Here is a 21,158-nt window from a genome sequence, read left to right on the forward strand (position 1 = left end):
TCAAACACTCCCAGGACAGGTACAGCACGGGGTTAGATACAGAGTAAAGCTCCCTCTACACTGTCCCCATCAAACACTCCCAGGACAGGTACAGCACGGGGTTAGATACAGAGTAAAGCTCCCTCTATACTGTCCCCATCAAACACGCCCAGGACAGGTACAGCGCGGGGTTAGATACAGAGAAAAGCTCCCTCTACACTGTCCCCATCAAACATAAGAACATAAGAACTAGGAGCAGGAGTAGGCCACCTGGCCCCTCGAGCCTGCTCCGCCATTCAATGAGATCATGGCTGATCTTTTGTGGACTCAGCTCCACTTTCCGGCCCGAACACCATAACCCTTAATCCCTTTATTCTTCAAAAAACTATCTATCTTTATCTTAAAAACATTTAATGAAGGAGCCTCTACTGCTTCACTGGGCAAGGAATTCCATAGATTCACAACCCTGTGGGTGAAGAAGTTCCTCCTAAACTCAGTCCTAAATCTACTTCCCCTTATTTTGAGGCTATGCCCCCTAGTTCTGCTTTCACCCGCCAGTGGAAACAACCTGCCCGCATCTATCCTATCTATTCCCTTCATAATCTTATATGTTTCTATAAGATTCCCCCCTCATCCCTCTAAGTTCCAACGAGTACAGTCCCAGTCTACTCAACCTCTCCTCGTAATCCAACCCCTTCAGCTCTGGGATTAACCTAGTGAATCTCCTCTGCACACCCTCCAGTGCCAGTACGTCCTTTCTCAAGTAAGGAGACCAAAACTGAACACAATACTCCAGGTGTGGCCTCACTAACACCTTATACAATTGCAGCATAACCTCCCTCGTCTTAAACTCCATTCCTCTAGCAATGAAGGACAAAATTCCATTTGCCTTCTTAATCACCTGTTGCACCTGAAAACCAACTTTCTGCGACTCATGCACTAGCACACCCAGATCTCTCTGCACAGCAGCATGTTTTAATTTTAAATAATAATCCCTTTTGCCGTTATTCTTACCAAAATGGATAACCTCACATTTGTCAACATTGTATTCCATCTACCAGACCCTAGTCCATTCACTTAGCCTGTCCAAATCCCTCTGCAGACTTCCAGTATCCTCTGCACTTTTTGCTTTACCACTTATCTTAGTGTCGTCTGCAAACTTGGACACATTGCCCTTGGTCCCCCAACTCCAAATCATCTATGTAAATTGTGAACAGTTGTGGGCCCAACACTGATCCCTGAGGGACACCACTAGCTACTGATTGCCAACCAGAGAAACACCCATTAATCCCCACTCTTTGCTTTCTATTAATTAACCAATCCTCTATCCATGCTCCTACTTTCCCCTTAATGCCATGCATCTTTATCTCATGCAACAACCTTTTGTGTGGCACCTTGTCAAAGGCTTTCTGGAAATCCAGATATACCACATCCATTGGCTCCCCGTTATCTACCGCACTGTTAATGTCCTCAAAAAATTCCACTAAATTAGTTAGGCACGACCTGCCCTTTATGAACCCATGCTGCGTCTGTCCAATGGGACAATTTCCATCCAGATGCCTCGCTATTTCTTCCTTGATGATAGATTCCAGCATCTTCCCTACTACCGAAGTTAAGCTCACTGGCCTATAATTACCCACTTTCTGCCTACCTCCTTTTTTAAACAGTGGTGTCACGTTTGCTAATTTCCAATCCGCTGGGACCACCCCAGAGTCTAGTGAATTTTGGTAAATTATCACTAGTGCATTTGCAATTTCCCTAGCCATCTCTTTTAGCACTCTGGGATGCATTCCATCAGGGCCAGGAGACTTGTCTACCTTTAGCCCCATGAGCTTGCCCATCACGACCTCCTTGGTGATATCAATCCTCTCAAGGTCCTCACCTGTCATAGCCTCATTTCCATCAGTCACTGGCATGTTATTTGTGTCTTCCACTGTGAAGACCGACCCAAAAAACCTGTTCAGTTCCTCAGCCATTTCCTCATCTCCCACTATTAAATCTCCCTTCTCATCCTCTAAAGGACCAATATTTACCTTAGCCACTCTTTTTTGTTTTATGTATTTGTAGAAACTTTTACTATCTGTTTTTATATTCTGAGCAAGTTTACTCTCATAATCTATCTTACTCTTCTTTATAGCTTTTTTAGTAGCTTTCTGTTGCCCCCTAAAGATTTCCCAGTCCTCTAGTCTCCCACTGATCTTTGCTACTTTGTATGTTTTTTCCTTCAATTTGAAACTCTCCCTTATTTCCTTAGATATCCACGGTCGATTTTCCCTCTTTTTACCGTCCTTCCTTTTTGTTGGTATAAACCTTTGCTGGGCACTGTGAAAAATCACTTGGAAGGTTCTCCACTGTTCCTCAACTGTTTGACCATAAAGTCTTTGCTCCCAGTCTACCTTAGCTAGTTCTTCTCTCATCCCATTGTAATCTCCTTTGTTTAAGCACAAAACACAAGTGCTTGATTTTACCTTCTCACCCTCCATCTGTATTTTAAATTCCACCATATTGTGATCGCTCCTTCCGAGAGGATCCCTAACTATGAGATCCTGAATCAATCCTGTCTCATTACACAGGACCAGATTAAACACTCCCAGGACAGGTACAGCACGGGGTTAGATACAGAGTGAAGCTCCCTCGACACTGTCCCCATCAAACACTCCCAGGACGGTACAGCACGGGGTTAGATACAGAGTAAAGCTCCCTCTACACTCTCCCCATCAACCACTCCCAGGACAGGTACAGCACGGGGTTAGATACAGAGTAAAGCTCCCTCTACACTGTCCCCATCAAACACTCCCAGGACAGGTACAGCACGGGGTTAAATACAGAGTAAAGCTCCCTCTGCACTGCCCCCATCAAACACTCCCAGGACAGTTACAGCACGGGGTTAGATACAGAGTAAAGCTCCCTCTACGCTGTCCTCATCAAACACTCCCAGGACAGGTACAGCACGGGGTTAGATACAGAGTAAAGCTCCCTCTACACTGTCCCCATCAAACACTCCCAGGACAGGTACAGCACGGGGTTAGGTACAGAGTAAAGCTTCCTCTACACTGTCCCCATCAAACACTCCCAGGACAGGTACAGCACGGGGTTAGATACAGAGTAAAGCTCCCTCTACACTGTCCCCATCAAACACTCCCAGGACAGGTACAGCACGGGGTTAGATACAGAGCAAAGCTCCCTCTACACTGTCCCCCATCAAACACTCCCAGGACAGGTAGAGCACGGGGTTAGATACAGAGTAAAGCTCCCTCTACACTGTCCCCATCAAACACTCCCAGGACAGGTACAGCACGGGGTTAGATACAGAGTAAAGCTCCCTCTACACTGTCCCCATCAAACACTCCCAGGACAGGTACAGCACGGGGTTAGATACAGAGTAAAGCTCCCTCTACACTGTCCCCATCAAACACTCCCAGGACAGGTACAGCAAGGGGTTAGATACAGAGTAAAGCTCCCTCTACGCTGTCCTCATCAAACACTCCCAGGACAGGTACAGCACGGGGTTAGATACAGAGTAAAGCTCCCTCTACACTGTCCCCATCAAACACTCCCAGGACAGGTACAGCACGGGGTTAGATACAGAATAAAGCTCCCTCTACACTGTCCCCATCAAACACTCCCAGGACAGGTACAGCACGGGGATAGATACAGAGTAAAGCTCCCTCTACACTGTCCCCATCAATCACTCCCAGGACAGGTACAGCACGGGGATACATACAGAGTAAAGCTCCCTCTCCACTGTCCCCATCAAACACTCCCTGGAGAGATACAGCACGGGGTTAGATACAGAGTAAAGCTCCCTCTCCACTGTCCCCATCAAACACTCCCAGGACAGGTACAGCACGGGGTTAGATACAGAGTAAAGTTCCTTCTACACTGTCCCCATCAAACACTCCCAGAACAGGTACAGCACGGAGTTAGATACAGAGTAAAGCTCCCCCTACACTGTCCCCATCAAACACTCCCAGAACAGGTACAGCACGGAGTTAGATACAGAGTAAAGCTCCCCCTACACTGTCCCCATCAAACACTCCCAGGACAGGTACAGCACGGAGTTAGATACAGAGTAAAGTTCCCTCTCCACTGTCCCCATCAAACACTCCCAGGACAGGTACAGCACGGGGTTAGATACAGAGTAAAGCTCCCTCTCCACTGTCCCCATTAAACACTCCTAGGACAGGCACAGCACGGGGTTAGACACAGAGTAAAGTTCCCTCTCCACTGTCCCCATCAAACACTCCCAGGACAGGTACAGCACAGGGTTAGATACAGAGTAAAGTTCCCTCTCCACTGTCCCCATCAAACACTCCCAGGACAGGTACAGCACGGGGTTAGATACAGAGTAAAGCTCCATCTACACTGTCCCCATCAAACACTCCCAGGACAGGTACAGCACGGGGTTAGATACAGAGTAAAGCTCCCTCTACACTGTCCCCATCAAACACTCCCAGGACAGGTACAGCACGGGTTAGATACAGAGTAAAGCTCCCTCTACACTGTCCCCATCAAACACTCCCAGGACAGGTACTGCACGGGGTTAGATACAGAGTAAAACTCCCCCTACACTGTCCCCATCAAACACTCCCAGGACAGGTACAGCACGGGGTTAGATACAGAGTAAAGCTCCCTCTACACTGTCCCCATCAAACACGCCCAGGACAGGTACAGCACGGGGTTAGATACAGAGTAAAGCTCCCTCTACACTTTCCCCATCAAACACTCCCGGGACAGGTACAGCACGGGGTTAGATACAGAGTAAAGCTCCCTCTACACTGTCCCCATCAAACACGCCCAGGACAGGTACAGCACGGGGTTAGATACAGAGTAAAGCTCCCTCTCCACTGTCCCCATCAAACACTTCCAGGACAGGTACAGCACGAGTTAGATACAGAGTAAAGCTCCCTCTCCACTGTCCCCATCAACACTCCCAGGACAGGTACAGCACGGGGTTAGATACAGAGTAAAGCTCCCTCTACACTGTCCCCATCAAACCCTCCCAGGACAGGTACAGTACGGGGTGAGATACAGAGTAAAGCTCCCTCTACACTGTCCCCATCAAACACTCCCAGGACAGGTAGAGCACGGGGTTAGATACAGAGTAAAGCTCCCTCTACACTGTCCCCATCAAACACTCCCAGGACAGGTACAGCACTGGGTTAGATACAGAGTAACGCTCCCTCTACACTGTCCCCATCAAACACTCCCAGGACAGGTACAGCACGGGGTTAGATACAGAGTAAAGCTCCCTCTACACTGTCCCCATCAAACACTCCTAGGACAGTTACAGCACGGAGTGAGATACAGAGTAAAGCTCCCTCTACACTGTCCCCATCAAACACTCCCAGGACAGGTACAGCACGGGGTTAGATACAGAGTAACGCTCCCTCTACACTGTCCCCATCAAACACTCCCAGGACAGGTACAGCACGGGGTTAGATACAGAGTAAAGCTCTCTCTACACTGTCCCCATCAAACACTCCCAGGACAGGAACAGCACGGGGTTAGATACAAAGTAAAGCTCCCCCTACACTGTCCCCATCAAACACTCCCAGGACAGGTACAGCACGGTGTTAGATACAGAGTAAAGCTCTCTCTACACTGTCCCCATCAAACACTCCCAGGACAGGTACAGCACGGGGTTAGATACAGAGTAAAGCTCTCTCTACACTGTCCCCATCAAACACTCCCAGGACAGGTACAGCACGGGGTTAGATACAGAGTAAAGCTCCCTCTACACTGTCCCCATCAAACACTCCCAGGACAGGTACAGCACGGGGTTAGATACAGAGTAAAGCTCCCTCTACACTGTCCCCATCAAACAGTCTCAGGACAGGTACAGCACGGGGTTAGAAACAGAGTAAAGCTCCCTCTACACTGTCCCCATCAAACACTCCCAGGGCAGGTACAGCACGGGGTTAGATACAGAGTAAAGCTCCCTCTACACTGTCCCCATCAAACACTCCCAGGACAGGTACAGCACGGGGTTAGATACAGAGTAAAGCTCCCTCTACACTGTCCCCATCAAACACTCCCAGGACAGGTACAGCATGGGTTAGATACAGAGTAAAGCTCCCTCGACACTGCCCCATCAAACACTCCCAGGACAGGTACAGCACGGGGTTAGATACAGAGTAAAGCTCCCTCTACACTGTCCCCATCAAACACTCCCAGGACAGGTACAGCATGGGGTTAGATACAGAGTAAAGCTCCCTCTACACTGTCCCCATCAAACACTCCCAGGACAGGTACAGCACGGGGTTAGATACAGAGTAAAGCTCCCTCTACACTGTCCCCATCAAACACTCCCAGGACAGGTACATCACGGGGTTAGATACAGAGTAAAGCTCCCTCTACACTGTCCTCATCAAACACTCCCAGGACAGGTACAGCATGGGGTTAGATACAGAGTAAAGCTCCCTCTCCACTGTCCCCATCAAACACTCCCAGGACAGGTACAGCACGGGGTTAGATACAGAGTAAAGCTCCCTCTACACTGTCCCCATCAAACACTCCCAGGACAGGTACAGCACGGGGTTAGATACAGAGTAAAGCTCCCTCAACACTGTCCCCGTCAAACACTCCCAGGACAGGTACAGCACGGGGTTAGATACAGAGTAAAGCTCCCTCTACACTGTCCCCATCAAACACTCCCAGGACAGGTACAGCACGGGGTTAGATACAGAGAAAAGCTCCCTCTACACTGTCCCCATCAAACACTCCCAGGACAGGTACAGCACGGAGTTAGATACAGAGTAAAGCTCCCTCTACACTGTCCCCATCAAACACTCCCAGGACAGGTACAGCACGGGGTTAGATACAGAGTTAAAGCTCCCCCTACACTGGCCATTCCATTTCCTGTTGTCCAGGTTGTGAATCAAGACTGGAGCAATCCATGGGGCAACAACACGGCGAAAGTGTCAGAGGAGAAAGACGATCCGAATGGGCGGAATGTGAGGCAGAGACCCAGCCGGTGAGGGAGCGATGTTGGGAGAGAATGAGCAACATCACATCTCTCCCGGTGGTGAATTGCTGACTTATGGAGAACAGATAAAAATCTGCCAATGGTTATCAAAACCTCCCGTGTTGTCTGATTTGTTTTTATAAATTTAGAGTACCCAATTCATTTTTTTCCCAATTAAGGGGCAATTTAGAGCGGCCAATCCCCCTCCCCTGCGCATCTTTGGGTTGTGGGGGCGAGACCCACGCAGACACGGGGAGAATGTGCAAACTCCACACGGACAGTGACCCAGGGCCGGGATTCGAACCTGGGACCTCGGCACAGTGAGGCAGCAGAGCCGAGCACTGAGAACCGTGCTGCCCCGCAAGGCAGCAGTGCTAAGCACTGCGACCCCGCCCCGCAAGGCAGCAGTGCTAAGCACTGCTACACCGTGCTGCCCCGCAAGGCAGCAGTGCTAAGCACTGCGACCCCGCCCCGCAAGGCAGCAGTGCTAAGCACTGCGACACCGTGCTGCCCCGCAAGGCAGCAGTGCTAAGCACTGCGACCCCGCCCCGCAAGGCAGCAGTGCTAGGCACTGCGACACCGTGCTGCCCCGCAAGGCAGCAGTGCTAAGCACTGCGACCCCGCCCCGCAAGGCAGCAGTGCTAAGCACTGCGACACCGTGCTGCCCCGCAAGGCAGCAGTGCTAAGCACTGCGACCCCGCCCCGCAAGGCAGCAGAGCCAAGCACTGCGACACCGTGCTGCCCCGCAAGGCAGCAGTGCTAAGCACTGCGACCCCGCCCCGCAAGGCAGCAGAGCCAAGCACTGCGACACCGTGCTGCCCCGCAAGGCAGCAGTGCTAAGCACTGCGACACCGTGCTGCCCCGCAAGGCAGCAGTGCCAAGCACTGCGACACCGTGCTGCCCCGCAAGGCAGCAGTGCCAAGCACTGCGACACCGTGCTGCCCCGCAAGGCAGCAGTGCCAAGCACTGCGACACCGTGCTGCCGACATGTCCAAAGATGTGCAGGTTAGGTGGATTGGCCGTGATAAATTGCCCTTCGTGTCCAAAATTGCCCTTAGTGTTGGGTGGGGTTACTGGGTTATGGGGATAGGGTGGAGGTGTTGACCTTGGGTAGGGTACTCTTTCCAAGGGCTGGTGCAGACTCGATGGGCTGAATGGCCTCCTGCACTGTAAAGTCTATGATAATCTGATGTCTGGTTAATGGCGGGTGAGCATTTTGCTGGTGTCAGGAGCTGGTAGAATTGGTGTAGGAGACAACTTTATCAAGCAATATTACATAGATACCTCCTCTGTCCGTGCCCCTACCTCTTCCCCCTCGCCCTTCGCCCCCCTCGCTCACCTCGTCCCCACCCCCACCCCGAGGTCCAACACTTGCCATTCCTGCTGCAATCCAGCAGATGGAGTTCTCTGCTGGCTTATGGCAGCCACTGAGCTTGCAGAGTGAACAAATGGCCTTTGTCTGCGGCTCTGTGGGGCCCCCCGAAGCCGCCCCCTCCCCCTGCCTCCGTGCCCTCCCCAGGCTCCCTCCTCCCCCCCCCCACCCCCACCCCCGGCCAGCCTTACCTAGCGCGGGGCTCTCCTCTTTGATGCTGGGTTCTGTGTGACGACTGGGGGTGCCCTGCTGCTGCGGGACGTGCCTCGTCGACGGCAGGGCACCCTCTGCTGCATCAGGCTCCGTTTTCGGCATCCTGGGCTGGTGCTCCATGCTCCGGGAGAGGGCGGGCGATAGGCAGCCGGGAGGTGCACACACACACACACCGGGAGGGAGCAGCCCAGGGCCACACGAGTCCCTGGCCCTGCGGGAAGGTGTGAGGGGGAAGGGAAAAGCTTCCAGCTGCTGCCGGTTGTGATAGGAGTCGAGCTCGGCTTCAGTCCTCTGTATAAACTGCAGCCAATGAGCTCTGGAGCCCCACCTCAGGGCCCCTGAGGCTCCTTTAAGGGCTCCGGGGAAGATTTAAAGGGGAAGTCGCACATTCTGAAAATAAAATCAGCCTAGATAAAATTGCTGTAGAAGCGTAAAGTTGGCGACAAAGCGGGGCAGTACTTAGCACTGCTGCCTCTCGGGGAGGGGGGGGGGCGGCACAGTGGGGCAGTGGTTAGCACTGCTGCCTCCCAGGGACGGCACAGTGGGGCAGTGGTTAGCACTGCTGCCTCACAGGGATGGCACAGTGGGGCAGTGCTTAGCACTGCTGCCTCTCAGGGGGGGAGGGGCAGTGGTTAGCACTGCTGCCCCTCGGGGGGTGGCGGCACAGTGGGGCAGTGGTCAGCACTGCTGCCCCTCGGGGAGGGGGGGCGGCACAGTGGGGCAGTGCTTAGCATTGGTGCCTCTCGGGGGGGGGCGGCACAGGGGTGCAGTGGTTAGCACTGCTGCCCCTCGGGGGGGGCAGTGCTTAGCACTGCTGCCTCACGGGGGGGCAGTGGTTAGCACTGCTGCCCCTCGGGGGGGGGCGCGGCACAGTGGGGCAGTGGTTAGCACTGCTGCCTCCCGGGGACGGCACAGTGGGGCAGTGGTTAGCGCTGCTGCCTCACAGGGGCAGCACGGTGACGCAGTACTTAGCACTGCTGCCTCACGGTGCCGAGGACCCGGGTTCGATCCCGGCTCTGGGTCACTGTCCGTGTGGAGTTTGCACATTCTCCCCGTGTCTGCGTGGGTCTCACTCCCACAACCCAAAGATGTGCAGCGTAGGTGGATTGGCCACGCTAAATTGCCCCTGAATTGGAAAAAATAAATTGGGCACTCTGAATTTTAGAAAAAATGTTAATCGCACACGCATTAAAGTTAAACTACACAGCAAGTTCGCACAAGTCCTTAACTTAACTTGGAAGTGACTGACAAGTGCCGGACAGATACTGGCCTTTAACTGTGACCCGCGTGGTCTTGCAGTCCTCGATGGTTGGTTGTTGGGCTGTTCCTGGCTGTAGTCTTCCTGCTGCTGGTGGCATGGATGGTCTTCCTCATAGGCCGGTGGAGGGTTACTGTTTGTTGGTTGCTGCTGCGCGGAGAGATCGAGGGGGTGCGCAGCACCTTTTATCCCTGGGGATTTCACCCACTTTGGGCGTTCGCAGGTGGGCTCGATCACCCTGATTGGTAAAGTCCAATCAAGATCGGCCACCTTGTTGGCGGGGCGTGCCCTTACCGGCCATGTCCCCAAGTATCCGAGGCGCGTAGGCCTTTCCAAGTAAGGAAAGTAGGCAGCATTGCGTCTTCTACTCGGGTGAAGTTAACATGCAAGTCCCATTGTCCCGGGATGGCCTTTTTCCTGTGGTTATTAGCAAAGTCTGGGCTACGGCTTTTAATGTTCATTCTGAGCTACGACCTGCTTGTCCTTGATGTTGGCCACTTTTCCCAGCATCCCTTGCTGGACACCATTTTAGGTGGCCACATTGGGTTCGGCCGACTCCAGCCAGGAGGGGGTCTTCAGCCAGTCCTGTCAGCGGAAGCCCCCCTCCCCCCCCAACACCTCCTTCCCTTCCTCCCTAAGCCAATGCGGGGGGGCGGGGGGGAACTACAGGTGGAAGTCCCTCACCCAACTTCCTCTGGCAAACAAACAGCCATTTTCGTCCCGTTGGAAGATAAGGACTGTGAGGAAAGGGAGAGATTTAGGGGCCCGGGTAGCAAAATCTCCAAAAGCTAATGGGCAGTTAATGAAAGGTCTTTATCTCAGAGACTTGTATTTGATTTTTAATGTACCAAGGTACAGTGAAAAGTAATGTTCTGCGAATAGTCCAGACAGATCATTCCATACGTGAACAAAAAGTTAGGACCTGCATACACACAACGTATATACATAGACACGGACATCAGGTGAAGCGTACAGAGTGTAGTACTACTCAGTAGAGATGTGTGAAGAGGTCAGGTCAGTCCATAAGAGGGTCATTTAGGAGTCTGGTAACAGCGGGGAAGAAGCTGTTTTTGAGTCTGTTCGTGCGTGTTCTCAGACTTCTGTATCTCCTGCCCAATGGAAGAAGTTGGAAGAGTGAGTAAGCCGGGTGGGAGGGGTCTTTGATTGTGCTGCCCACTTTCCCCAGGCAGCGGGAGGTGTAGATGGAGTCAATGGATGGGAGGCGGGTCCGTGTGATGGACTGGGCGGTGTTCACGACTCTCTGAACTTCCTTACGGTCTTTTTTTAAAAATTTAGAGTACCCAAAGTTTAAAATGTACAACTATGTCCAACTACCAACTGATGCAAACACGCACGTGCGCAATCCCTCCACGCGCGCAATCCCTCCACGCGCGCAATCCCTCCGTGCGCGCAATCCCTCCGTGCGCGCAATCCCTCCACGCGTGAAATCCCTCCACGCACGCAATCCCTCCGTGCGCGCAATCCCTCCGTGCGCGCAGTCCCTCCACGCGCACAATCCCTCCACGCGCGCAATCCCTCCACGCGCGCAGTCCCTCCATGCGCGCAATCCCCACGCGCGCAATCCCTCAACGCGCGCAATCCCTCCACGCGCGCAACCCCTCCATGCGCGCAATCCCTCCACACGCGCAATCCCTCCACACGTGCAATCGCTCCATGCGCGCAATCCCTCCACGCGCGCAACCCCTCCGTGCGCGCAATCCCTCCGCGCGCGCAGTCCCTCAACGCGCGCAATCCCTCCACGCGCGCAACCCCTCCATGCGCGCAATCCCTCCACACGCGCAATCCCTCCACACGTGCAATCGCTCCATGCGCGCAATCCCTCCACGCGCGCAACCCCTCCGTGCGCGCAATCCCTCCGCGCGCGCAGTCCCTCCACGTGCGCAATCCCTCCACGCGCGCATTCTCTCCACTCGCGCAATCCCTCCACGCGCGCAATCCCTCCACGCGCGCAATCCCTCCACGCGCGCAATCCCTCCACGCGCGCAATCCCTCCACGCGCGCAATCCCTCCACTCGCGCAATCCCTCCACGCGCGCAATCCCTCCACACGCGCAATCCCTCCACGCGCACAATCCCTCCACGCGCGCAATCCCTCCACGCGCGCAATCCCTCCGCGCGCGCAATCCCTACACGCGCGCAATCCGTCCGCGCGCGCAATCCCTCCACGCGCGCAATCCCTCCACGCGCGCAATCCCTCCACGCGCGCAATCCCTCCGCGCGCGCAATCCCTCCACGCCTGCACAAAAGTAAAATTCTGAAGACAATCCAACAATCTGATAATAAAAACTTGGTGGGGAGGGAAGAATAGAACATAGAAAGCACAGAATAGGCCCTTCGGCCCTCGATGTTGTGCCGAGCATTGTCCGAAACCAAGATCAAGCTATCCCACTCCCTGTCATTCTGGTGTGCTCCATGTGTCTATCCAATAACCGCTTGAAAGTTCCTAAAGTGTCCGACTCCACTATCACAGCAGGCAGTCCATTCCACACCCTAACCACTCTCTGAGTAAAGAACCTACCTCGGACATCCCTCCTATATCTCCCACCCTGAACCTTATAGTTATGCCCCCTTGTAACAGCTACATCCACCCGAGGAAATAGTCTCTGAACGTCCACTCTATCTATCCCCCTCATTATCTTATAAACCTCTATTAAGTCGCCTCTCATCCTCCTCCGCTCCAAAGAGAAAAGCCCTAGCTCCCTCAACCTTTCCTCATAAGACCTATCCTCCAAACCGGGCAGCCTCCTGGTAAATCTCCTTTGCACCCTTTCCAATGCTTCCACATCCTATAATGAGGTGACCAGAACTTCACACAGTGCTCCAAATGTGGTCTCACCAGGGTCCTGTACAGTTGCAGCATAACCCCGCGGCTCTTAAACTCAAGCCCCTTGTTAATAAACGATAAAAACAGGGCAAAAGAGGCGACAATGTGTAAAGAAATAAAAGATGGGTCTGGAGGAGGTGTCGTCACGGAAACCTCATGATCATCTGAATCTGCTACCTGAAAAGATACACCAAATCTTTCCAGTGTAGATGGAGGCCATTCGGCCCATCGAGTCTGCCCTGTCTCTCTGAAAGAGCATTCTACCCAGTCCCACTCCCCTCCCTTATCCCAATAACCTTGCCCATTCTCTCTTTTCAGATAACAACACAATTCCCCATCACCATAAGACCATAAGAGACATAGGAGCAGAATTAGGCCACTCGGCCCATCGAGTCTGCTCCGCCACTCAATCACGGCTGATATTTTCTCATCCCCATTCTCCTGCCTTCTCCCCATAACCCCTGATCCCCTCATTAATCAAGAACCTATCTGTCTCGGTCTTAAAGACACTCTGTGATTTGGCCTCCACAGCCTTCTGCGGCAAAGAGTTCCACAGATTCACCCCCCTCTGGCTGAAGAAATTCCTCCTCATCTCTGTTTTAAAGGATCGTCCCTTCAGTCTGAGATGGTGTCCTCTGCTTCTAGTTTTTCCTACAAGTGGAAACACTCTCTCCACGTCCCCTCTATCCAGGCCTCGCAGTATCCTGTGAGTTTCAATAAGATCCCCCCTCGTCCTTCTAAACTCCGAGTACAGACCCAGAGTCCTCGACCGTTCCTCATACGACAAGCTCTTCATTCCAGGGATCATTCTTGTGAACCTCCTCTGGACCCTTTCCAAGGCCCCAGCACATCCTTCCTTAGATACGGGGCCCAAAACTGCTCACACTACCTCGATCAAACCTGCCTCCGCCACCCCTCAGAAAGTTCATTCCAGACTCCAACCACACTGTGGGTGGAAACATTTTCCCTCACATCACTCCTGCTCCATTTGCCCAGTATTCTGAATCTGTGCCCTCCAATTCTTGATGCTCTATCGAGAGGGAACTGTCCTCGCTATTTACGTGTCCAGGTCTCTCAGGATCTTGAATCCCTCTATCAAGTCTCCTCTCGGCCTTTGCTTCTTCAAGGTAAACAGTCCCAATCTCTCTAATCTATCCTCATAGCTGCAGTTCTTTATCCCTGGAATCAGTCTTGTGGATCTCCTCTGTACTCTCTCCAATGCCATCACACCCTTCCTCAAGGATGGTCGCCGGAACTGGGCGCAGTCTCCAGATGAGGACTAACTAGTGTCTGATACAAGTTCAATGCAACTCCTTTACTCAATGCCCCTGTTAATAAAACCTTGGAGACGTTGCTCAGTCAGAGGAAGCTGGAGGTGGTTCAACATAGTTTCATAGAATTGTATCCATTCGGCCCATCGAGTCTGCACCGGCTCTTGGAAAGAGCACCCTACCCAAGGTCAACACCGCCACCCTATCCCCATAACCCAGTAACCCCACCCAACACTAAGGGCAATTTTGGACACGAAGGGCAATTTATCATGGCCAATCCACCTAACCTGCACATCTTTGGACTGTGGGAGGAAACCGGAGCACCCGGAGGAAACCCACGCACACACGGGGAGGATGTGCAGACTCCGCACAGACAGTGACCCAAGCTGGAATAGAACCTGGGACCCTGGAGCTGTGAAGCAATTGTGCTATCCACAAGGCTACCGTGCTGCCCCTCATTTAACTGTTACCGAGGTTCTGCTGGAGGCAGCGTCCCGCTCCCAGTCCAGTCCCAGCTGGGTGAACGAACCACCCCAGGCCCTGCTTTGGGCCGGCTTTTCATCTTAGTTCATAACTAGCCGGGCTGGGTGGCCTCCGCCCCCTACCTGAGAACCCCGTACTCCACGTGTCCCACGGGGAGATCAATGGTGGTTTCTCCTCCCCCCCCCCCCCCCACCCCCCAGCCCCCCCGAAGTCCAAACGTCCCAGGGCGGCATGACGGCGTAGTGGTTAGCACCGCTGCCTCGCGGCGCCGAGGTCCCGGGTTCGATCCCGGCCCCGGGTCACTGTCCGTGTGGAGTTTGCACATTCTCCCCGTGTCTGCGTGGGTCTCACCCCCACGACCCAAAGATGTGCAGGGCAGGTGGATTGGCCACGCTAAATTGCCCCTTAATTGGAAAAAATGAATTGGGCACTCTAAACTTATATTTAAAAAGTCATCTCTGTTTTCGGACAAAGCTCGGCACAACATCGAGGGCCGAAGGGCCTGTTCTGTGCTGTACTCTTCTATGTTCTATGTAACACGCACGAACGGATTCAAAAAAGTCTCCCTTCAGCCGCCGTTTCGGCTTGGCTGCGATTCCGCCTGTAGCGGAGTTAGGTCGGACTGACTGTTTCTGTGAGCAGGTCGCCGTTTCCTCGCCCACCATCGAAGAGTCACCGCCTGGTTTCCGACACGCCTTCGTTCGCCAGTAAGGTTTTCCTGCGTCCATATCGGATGCAGAGTCATCCTCCTCCTCGTGAGACCCGGGGGCGGGGGGGGGGGGCGGCGGGGGGGGGGGGGGGGGGGGGGGGGCGTTTACAGGTATTCTGGGTCTCAAATTCCTTATGGGTGCGGTTCTCTCTTTCTTGGTTTAAGGGAGGTGGGTTTTGGGTACTTGGGGCTGGGTCACTGAGGAGGGGGCTGGGGAGGAGGGAGGGGGTGCTCAGGCAAGGTTGGCCAATGGACAGGCGGGGGGGGGGCTGCGGTTAGTGGGGCCTGGTCGAACAGGTTTCGATGGGCCTGGGAGGTGTGTGTGTGTGTGTGTGTATGTGGGGGGAGGGTTCGATACTGGGTGAGGTGTTTGCAAGAGGAAGTGGATGGATTAGGATTGGATTTGTTTATTGTCACATGTGCCGAGGTTAACTGAAAAGTATTATTCTGCTTCCAGTCCAGACAGATCATTCCACACAAGAGAAACATTGGACACACAATAAAAACACAATGTAAACACACAGGCATTGGGTGAAGCAGACAGGGTGTAGTGTGTGGTAGTATGTATTAGGGGTCATGTGGGACTGGAAGCCCTAATGTCATTGGCTGACAGATCCCGGGTCCTGGTTGGCCGTTGACCTCTAGCTCCGCCCTGAAGGCGGAGTATAAGAAGCCGGAGTCCTCCCCCGCAGGCCATTCTACTATCGAGCTGCGGGGGAACAGACACGCTTAATAAAGCCTCATCGACTTCACTCTATTCGTCTCACGGAGTCTTTGTGCGCTACAATTTATTAAGCGTGCCTGTTCCCCCGCAGCTCGATAATCAGGTCAGTCCATAAGAGGGTCGTTTAGGAGTCTGGGAACTGCGCGGAAGAAGCTGTTTTTGAATCCGTTCGTGCGTGTTACATAGAACATAGAAGAGTACAGCACAGAACAGGCCCTTCGGCCCTCGATGTTGTGCCGAGCATTGTCCGAAACCAAGATCAAGCTATCCCACTCCCTGTCATTCTGGTGTGCTCCATGTGCCTATCCAATAACCGCTTGAAAGTTCCTAAAGTGTCCGACTCCACTATCACAGCAGGCAGTCCATTCCACACCCTAACCACTCTCTGAGTAAAGAACCTACCTCGGACATCCCTCCTATATCTCCCACCCTGAACCTCATAGTTATGCCCCCTTGTAACAGCTACATCCACCCGAGGAAATAGTCTCTGAACGTCCACTCTATCTCCCCCTCATTATCTTATAAACCTCTATTAAGTCGCCTCTCATCCTCCTTCGCTCCAATGAGAAAAGCCCTAGCTCCCTCAACCTTTCCTCATAGGACCCACCCTCCAATCCAGGCACTATTCTGGTAAATCTCCTCTGCACCCTTTCCAATGCTTCCACATCCTTCCTAGAATGAGGTGACCAGAACTGCGTACAATACTCCAAATGTGGTCTCACCAGGGTCCTGTATAGTTGCAGCATAACCCCGCAGCTCTTAAACTCAAGCCCCCTGTTAATAAATGCTAACACACTATAAGCCTTCTTCACAGCTCTATCCACTTGAGGCAACCTTCAGAGATCTGTGGACATGAACTCCGAGATCTCTCTGCTCCTCCACATTCTTCAGAACCCTGCCGTTAACCTTGTAATCCGCATTCAAATTTGTCCGACCAAAATGAATCACCTCGCACTTATCAGGGTTAAAATCCATCTGCCATGTTTCAGCCCAGCTCCGCATCCTATCAATGTCTCTTTGCAGCCGACAACAGCCCTCCACCTCACCCACTACTCCACCAATCTTGGTGTCATCAGCAAATTTACTGACCCACCCTTCAGCCCCCTCCACCAAGTCATTGATAAAAATCACAAATAGCAGAGGACCCAGCACTGATCCCTGTGGTACACCGCTGGTAACTGGTCTCCATTCTGAACATTTTCCATCCACCACCACCCTCTGTCTTCTATGTGATAGCCAGTTACTGATCCAATTGGCCAAATTTCCCTCTATCCCACACCTCCTTACTTTCTTCATGAGCCGACCATGGGGAACCTTATCAAACGTCTTACTAAAATCCATGTATACGACATCAACTGCTCTACCTTCATCTACACATTTAGTTACCTCCTCAAAGAATTCAATCAAATTTGTGAGGCAAGACCTACCCTTCACGAATCCGTGTCGACTATCCCGGATTAAGCTGCATCTTTCCAAATGGTCATAAATCCTATCCTTCAGGACCTTTTCCATTTTCTTCCCGACTACCAAAGTAAGACTAACCGGCCTATAATTACCAGGGTCATTCCTATTCCCTTTCTTGAACAGAGGAACAACATTCGCCACTCTCCAGTCCTCTGGCACTATTCCCGTGGACAGCGAGGACCCAAAGATCAAAGCCAAAGGCTCTGCAATCTCATCCCTTGCCTCCCAAAGAATCCTTGGATATATCCCATCTGGCCCAGGGGACTTGTCGACCCTCAGGTTCTTCAAAATTGCTAATACATCCTTCCTCAGAACATCTACCTCCTCCAGCCTACCCGCCTGAATCACACTCTCATCCTCAAAAACATGGGCCCTCTCCTTTGTGAACACTGAAGAAAAGTATTCATTCAACGCCGCTCCTATTTCTTCTGACTCCATGCACAAGTTCCCACTACTGTCCTTGACCGGCCCTAACCTCACCCTGGTCATTCTTTTATTTCTCACATAAGAGTAAAAAGCCTTGGGGTTTTCCTTGATCCGATCCGCCAAGGACTTCTCATGCCCCCTCCTAGCTCTCCTAAACCCTTTTTTCAGCTCATTCCTTGCTACCTTGTAACCCTCAAGCGACCCAACTGAACCTTGTTTTCTCATCCTTACATACGCTTCCTTTTTCCTCTTGACAAGACATTCAACCTCTTTTGTGAACCATGGTTCCCCCCACACGGCCATTTCCTCCCTGCCTGACAGGGACATGCCTATCAAGGACACGCAGTATTTGCAGTTCCCAGACTTCTGCATCTCCTGCCCGATGGGGGAAGTTGGAAGAGTGAGTAAGCCGGGTGGGAGGGGTCTTTGATTACGCTGCCCGCTTTCCCCAGGCAGCGGGAGATTCTGGGAGGGGTGGGGAGATCGAAGGTAACAAAAGGATGGGGTGGGCCTGCCTGGATGGACGGGGCCTGGGGTAATGGTGATGGCGGGTTAGGAGGGGCGGGTCTGGGGGTGGGGGGTGGGGGGGGGGGGGGGGGTGAGAGACCCCCAGTCAGAATGGTGACGTGGAACGCGAGGGGGTTTAAACCTGAAGAGAGGGACAGTTTTTGCGCACTTGAAGAGTTTAAAGGCTGACGTGGTGATGAAGCGGGAGACCCAGCTGAGGGCGAGGGATCGGGGCAGGCTTAGGAAGGGGTGGGCGGGTCAGGTGTTTCACTCGGGATTTGATAGTCGGGCTCGGCAGGTTTGTGGCGGTCTTGGTGGTTGGAGGGTGAGGTTTCAGACGGAGAAGATGGTCGAACAAGGGGGACAGGTACGTGAAAGTGACGGGTGTGCTGGAGGGGAGACCGGGTGGTGCTGGTAAGCATATTTGACCCCAGTTGCGAAGATGTGGGGTTCGTGAAGAGAGCATTGGTAGCACTCCCGGATCTTTGTGGAAAGGGGAGCAATCAAGCGGGCTGTTTTGTCCTGGAGGATACCCAGCTTCCTGAGTGTTGTTGGAGCTGCACTCAAAGAACATAGAACAATACAGCACAGGAACAGGCCCTTCGGCCCTCCAAACCTGCACCGGCCATGCTACCCGACTAAACTAGAACCGTTTGCACACACGGAGTCCGTACCCTTCCATTCCCACCCTATTCACATATTTGTCTCGATGTCCCTTAAATGCCGCTATCGTACCGGCTCCCACCCCCTCCCCGGGCAGCGCGGCCCATATATTTACCACCCTCTGTGTAAGAAACTTCCCTCGCACATCTGTTCTAAACTTTTCCCCGCGCACTTTAAACCTCTGTCCCCCAGTACTTGACTCTCCTACCCTGGGAAAGAGCTTCTGACTATCCACTCTGTCCATGTCACTCATAATCCTGTAGACCTCTATCAGGTCGCCTCTCAACCTCCGTCGTTCCAGTGAGAACAGACCGAGTTTATCTAACCGCTCCTCATAGCTAACGCCCTCCACGCCAGGCAACATCCCGGTAAGCCGCTTCTGCACCCTCTCCAAAGCCTCCACATCCGTCAGGTAGTGTGGCGAGCAGAATTGTGCGCAATATTCCAAATGAGGCCTAACTAAGGTCCTGTACAGTCTCCCAACCAATGCAGCACGAGCGAGGGCAGACCACGCAGTGGCCCACCTGTTGCCCCAGCTAACCCTGCTCCAGGCAGCTGCTCAGAACGCAAAACAAAGGATGGCCCACCTTTAAGGGTGGGCTGGATTTTCCCAGCTGTCCCGACAGGCTCCTAGCCTGCCCATTCCTTTTCCTTCAGCCCGACCTTCGGCACGGTAGCACGGTGGTTAGCACAGTTGCTGCACAGCTGCAGGGTCCCGGGTTCGATTCCCGGCTCGGGTCACTGTCTGTGCGGAGTCTGCGCGTCCTCCCCGTGTCTGCGTGGGTTTCCTCCGGGTGCTCCGGTTTCCTCCCACAGTCCAAAGACGCGCGGGTTAGGTGGATTGGCCGTGATCAATTGCCCTTAGTGTCCATAAAAGGTTGTGTGAGGTTACTGGGTTATGGGTGGGGGTGTGGGCTTAAGCAGGGTGCTTTCCAAGGGCCGGTGCAGAATCGATGGGCTGAATGGCCTCCTTCTGCACTGTAAATTCTATGAATCCTTTCCTAGATGAGAGGATGTGGAGCTTCCCCTTCAAAGGTCTGCTTGCCATCCTGCCTGTTTCAAAATCTCACTGTCCTTTCCCCTGCTGGCCTGTCCCTTTAAGGATCTCAACCCCACCCCTGCCCCTTTAAGAAGCAGAGTTGCTCTGCCTGCCTGCCGAGTGATCGCCCCCTGCTGGCCTCTCCCTTCAATGACAGCTCTCTCTCAGTCTCCCTGGCTGTGGGCTCAGCTCTCTGCTGAGTTTTGCTGCGATTTTCAGGCGCCGTCCTGTAGTTGGCTCCATAGCTCAGTGGTTAGAGCACTGGTCTTGTAAACCAGGGGTCGCGAGTTCGATCCTCGCTGGGGCCTGTAGCTCAAAATTATTTATTGCATTCACCAGCTCCACAGAAAGTGACCACAGCAGGAGCAGTCACAAACTTTACTCATGAATTAATTACATTTTTTTTTTTTGCTCCTTACTCCCACAGACTGAAAGGAGCTGAGGAGGAGAACGAGAACCCTCCCACCCTGCAATGCTGCATTGTCACAGCGGTGAGCACATTTCAAAAACACCCAGTGGCCTGGAAAAAAACTCGGTGTAAAGTTTTGTGAAATGCAAGTTGTTCTTTCAGAGCACAACACACTTGGCCCTCCAGGTCTGCGCCGGCCATGCCGCCCCTCTGAACTAATACCACCCCCCCCTTCCGGGGTCCGGAACCCTCTCTTCCCGTCTTATTCATGTATTTCGGAATGTGGCGACTGGGGGCTTTTCACAGTAACTTCCTCGCAGTGTTAATGTAAACCTACTTGTGACACTAACAAAAGATTATTACTATGGGTCAAGGCCGCTATCGTACCTGCCTCCACCTCCGTTTGCACTAACTACGCTGCAGTTTGAAACAATCTCGGTGGTGTGACTGAGCTGCTGACGGTGGGACGAGAAAGGGCTCTTAAATCTGAATTCTGTCTCCCACACACGTCCGCCAATACCCATTAATGTGGGGGGGGGGTGGGGGCGGGGAAATCTGACCGTCCCACATTTCACACAAGGTTTTGTACTTTAGTACGGGCGAGGGTAAAAACATAACGCAAAAAGATGCGCGGAGTCTGCACGTTCTCCCCGTGCCTGCGGGGGTTTCCTCCGGGCGCTCCGGTTTCCTCCCACCAGCCCCGAAAGACGTGCTTGCTTGGTGAATTGGCCATTCTGAATTCTCGCTCCGTGCACCCGAACAGGCGCCGGAATGTGGCGACTAGGGGCCTTTCTCAGTTAACTTCATTGCAAAGTTAATGTCAGCCTATT

General features: G+C 53.1%; 1 non-coding gene across 1 annotated transcript; it reads left to right on the forward strand.

Annotated features, from left to right (window-relative positions):
- The first annotated feature begins 20,154 nt into the window (after positions 1 to 20,154).
- Positions 20,155 to 20,227, forward strand: trnat-ugu (transfer RNA threonine (anticodon UGU)). Its single transcript has one exon. It is a non-coding gene; the product is annotated as a tRNA-Thr (tRNA).
- Positions 20,228 to 21,158: the final 931 nt, after the last annotated feature.

This window comes from Scyliorhinus torazame, chromosome 24 (assembly GCF_047496885.1).
Source record: "Scyliorhinus torazame isolate Kashiwa2021f chromosome 24, sScyTor2.1, whole genome shotgun sequence".
NCBI classification, from domain to species: domain Eukaryota; kingdom Metazoa; phylum Chordata; class Chondrichthyes; order Carcharhiniformes; family Scyliorhinidae; genus Scyliorhinus; species Scyliorhinus torazame.